Raw genomic sequence first — 4,724 nt, 5'->3', positions numbered from 1 at the left:
TACAACACATGAAAATTTGTGGCATGAAATAAAGTGATACTTAGAAGGACATTTATGATTTTAAATACTTATATGCAACACATATAATTGACACAGGACTAGTATTCTGAATGTCTGTATTTACAGAAAACACACAAGACAGATGAAAACATGTAGAAACTGAATCACAGTGATGCAATCAGCAAATTCAGACTAAAGAAAATTATACAGTAAACCAGTTGGATTCTTCTACCAATAAACTGCAAGGAGAAAAAAAAAAATCAGAGAGAGGGAGGATGAAAGGGGGACTTACAGACCAAAAGCAACTTAGACACCAGTCAATTGCTAGTATGGACTTTATTTGGATCCTGTTACAAAACATACTGTAAAAAACAAGAATTGGAAATCTGAACACTAGATGTGTATCAATGAAGAGCAATGAAAAAAGGATAATCTTTTCAATAACTAGTGCTAAGTTAGACAGGCATATGGGGGAAAAAATAAAAATTGATTTCTAACTAATATTATACACAAAAATCATTTTCAGGTACATTGTAGATCTACAGGTGAAAGCCAAAACTATAAAGCTTTTGGAAGATAACATACAAGAAAATCTTCATGATCTTGAAGTAGGGAATGAGTGTTTAAATAGGAAACAAAAGCTACTAGCCAGAGGAAAGTCTTAATTGGACTACAAGACTACAATCTTAAATGAAGTGTGAAACAATAAGCCACAGAATGGGATACATGCAACACAGAACAAAGAACTAGTATGCTAAACATACAAAGAACTGAAATCATTAAGAAAAAGAAAAAGCAGTAGAAAACTGAGCAGAAGACTGGAACAGGCACACCGTTAGTTGCTCAACCTCATTTAAACTTAAGAACAAGCAAATCAACAACACACTGAGATATTATACACCAACTTCTTTGTGAAAATTCCACTGACAACATCAAATGTAGGTGAAAATTTGGAATCCTAGAAACATGTTCTGCTGCCATGAAAATTCCTATGCTTTAATAGATCATTCCAAACTGTTTTTCTAGCAATGGCAAATTCTTTTCCTATGGCAATATAAGTTGGTACAATCACTTTAGAAAACAGTTTGCCATTATTCTACTGAAGCGGAAAATATGCATATCCTAAAACCCAGCAATTCCACTTCAATACATACAATAGCATGAATATAAAGTAAAAGCAGCAGACAAAAAATACAAACAGCCCAATTTTATTTATATAAAGTTGAAAAGGGGCTTCCCTGGTGGCGCAGTGGTTGAGAGTCTGCCTGCCGATGCAGGGGACACGGGTTCATGCCCCGGTCTGGGAGGATCCCACATGCCACAGAGCGGCTGAGCCCATGGGCCATGGCCGCTGAGCCTGTGCGTCCGGAGCCTGTGCTCCGCAACGGGAGAGGCCACAACAGTGAGAGGCCCTCGTACCCCCCCCCAAAAAAAAAAGTTGAGAAAAGGGAAAAACTAAACTGTATCATTTAAAAATTCATAAATAGCTGAGAAAACTAAAGTAAGTCAAAAGGATTACTATAAAAATAAATTTTGTGATTACTTTCAGGGGAAAGGAGTAGGTTATGATTGGGAAGAGGTACATTGGAGGCTGCTGAGTGTCTTGAAATGATCTTTCTTCAATTGAATTGTGGTTAAGCAGACATTGACTTTACAAATGCTTGTTAAGCTGTACATATTTTATGTATTTATATTTATCTCCACAATCACACACACTGCACACACCAAACTACACACACACACACACACACACACACAGCATAATGGATCTTTTCATCAAAGTTTTAGCTGCTACAAATTCTTCTCCCCACATTTCCACACTCTGCAAATTTTCATTCATAAGCAGCTATTACTTTTCATAATGGGAGTAAATACCTTCTCCCAATAGCATAATGAACACTGCTGAAAAATTATGGCAGCTAATGTTTATTGATTACCTTTTTATGCAACACAGTATATTACACTCTTCATATACATTAACACATTTAAGATAAAAAACAACTCTAAAAGGTAGCTATGATCAGCCTCTTTACAGAGGTAACTGCCAGTGTTCACATAATTATAAATGTCAGAGTTAGTCAATCTGAACTGAACTTTTCCCACCATTCTACAAAAAGTCCAATAGTTGATAAAGTTTGTTTACTAACCCTTCATTCACCTTCCCCTTACAATATTCTGTGGCATTTTCCTCATCTGATATTTAACTACTTCATTCATTTATTCAACATTCATTCATTTATTCAACACATTTATTTAGTACTTACTATATTCCAGGTACTGCTCTATATACAGGATATACAGGGGTGAAAAGGAATGACAAAGTCCAAGCTTATATTTTAGTGGGAGAGGCAGACAATAAACAAATAATTTCAGATAGTGATCAGTTCTATGAAGAAAATAGGATAATGTGATAGTGATTAGGGGGTAGCTGAAACATTTGGGATAAGATTTGAGTGCTAAATCTGCTATGCAAACTACTGGAAGGGGTTCCAGGCTGGGGATGCTATAAATATTAAAGTCCTGAAAGGGAAATGAGCCTTGGCATATTCAGTGAACAGAAAGAAGGCTGCTCTGCCTACAGTACAGTGAGTAAAGAACACAGAGAGTGAACCATGCAGGGCCAGGTCAGCCAGAGCAAGGAACTTAGATTTCATCTTGATGCAGTGGGAAGACATTGGAAGCTTTTAAGGGAGTGTCACAGAACAATTTACCTCTACAAGAAAAAAAAATAACTTAGGACCTATGTAAAGCAAAGATGTTGGGGTAGGGGGTGAGGGAGTACAGGTGGGAAATGAGAAGAGTGGAAGTGGTAAGACATTAGTTTTTATTAAGAAACTCAGGGAGGAGACGAAGGAGCTTGAACTAGAGGGGTAGCAATAAAAATGGAGAGAAGTGTTCAGCTTCCAGACATATTTTGAAGGTAGAGCAAATAAACTGAATGTCTATTTCTTTGTTAACTATTTATTGCATGCTATAATGTACCAGGCACTGTTCTAGGTGCTGGGGATGCAGAACTGAATAAGACAAATAGGGTCCCTGACCTCAAGGAGCTTATATAGTACATATTCCAATGGGAGAAACAGACATTTAATAGATAAACAAATAAAAATACCCCATAATGTCAGATAATAAATGCTACGATGAAAAATAAAGGAGACAGCGTGGAAGAGGTGGGGTAATATATTAGGTAAGTCAGGAAAAAGACTTTGTATAGGAGGTGACACTTAAGCAAAGACTTAAAAGTGAAGCACAGGCCACACAAATACTTTGGTAAGTACTCCTGGCAGAGGGAAGAGCAAACGAAACGATCACCCCAACAATCTTGAGGTGAGAATGTACCTATGTTGTGAGCAGAAGAGCAAAGCCAAAGGTGGCTAGAGTGGGATGAGCAAGTAGAAGTGGCAGATGAGGCCAAAGAGAACATATCCCATAAAGCCACGTAGGTCGTAGAGAATATTCTGAATTTTATTTGAAGTGTGACAAAGAGCTATGAGAGTTGAGAGCAGGAAGGGATACTTGATTCACATTTTAGAAGGACCATTCTGACTGCATTTCTGAACTACTGAAGGACAAGAAATATGAAAAGAGAGATAACAATGGCTTTGATTAGAATGGTACTATTAGAGGTATTACATTTGCTGAATTAAACAGGAGTTGCTGAATTGAATACAAAATGTGAAAACCGTGTCAAGGATGATTTCTAGAGTTTTGGCTTAAGAAAACTAGGGAGTGAATATAACATTTACTGAGATGGGGGAAGCTAGGCAGGAATAGGTTGGAGGACAGGGATCAAAAGTTGTTTTTGTTCATGAGATGACTATTAATGAAGGGGAAATTTCAGGTAGGCTGTGGCTATAAAATTCTGGAGCTCAGGGGATAGGTCAAAGCCAGAGACAACTTTGTTTTTGAGAGTTACTAATGGCTGGCTGACAATTCTCAGGAACAAAATTTCTTTCATATTTGAGAATGTACTGGCTCAATTCTTAGGAGCCGCCTATAAGTTCAATCTTATTCCTCCTATGGGTATACTGCAGTAATACCATTTACCAGGATATACTATATATGATAAACTCTATAAAATTTCATGTCCTTGGCTTCCTTTTTTTTTTTTTGCCACATCACACGGCATGTGGGATCCTAGTTCCCTGACCAGGGATCAAACCCATGTCCCCTGCAGTGGAAGTGTGGAGTCCTAACCACTGGACCACCAGGGAATTCCCTGTTCTTGGCTTCAGACTAAGATAAGTGACTAATTTTTATAAGTTACCAGGAAAAGAGAATACTGGGTCCCAATCTAACATTCAAAAATTAATATAAATTTTATTGAAAGAACAAGGTCTTACTAAAACTAATAGGTAAAAAAAAAGCCAGGAGGGCTTCCCTGGTGGCACAGTGGTTGGGAGTCCGGCTACCGATGCAGGGGACACAAGTTCGTGCCCCGGTCTGGAAGGATCCCACATGCCGCGGAGCAGCTGGGCCCGTGAGCCATGGCCGCTGGGCCTGTGCGTCCGGAGCCTGTGCTCCACAACGGGAGAGGGCACAACAGTGAGAGGCCCGCGTACCGCAAAAAAAAAAAAAAAAAAAAGCCAGGAATCAGATCTATGTCCATTATAGCTTCCTTACATCTTCCCCCACTTCTTTCATGCCTTATCACCTAGAAGCTTAGTCACCAATAAGTTCACAGAGTTAGTTATTCATTTTCAAAATAGAATTTATTTCTGTAA

This window comes from Mesoplodon mirus, assembly GCF_964341445.2.
Source record: "Mesoplodon mirus genome assembly, chromosome: 7".
In the NCBI taxonomy this organism is placed as follows: domain Eukaryota; kingdom Metazoa; phylum Chordata; class Mammalia; order Artiodactyla; family Ziphiidae; genus Mesoplodon; species Mesoplodon mirus.
Note: the sequence above shows the minus strand (reverse complement) of the source record.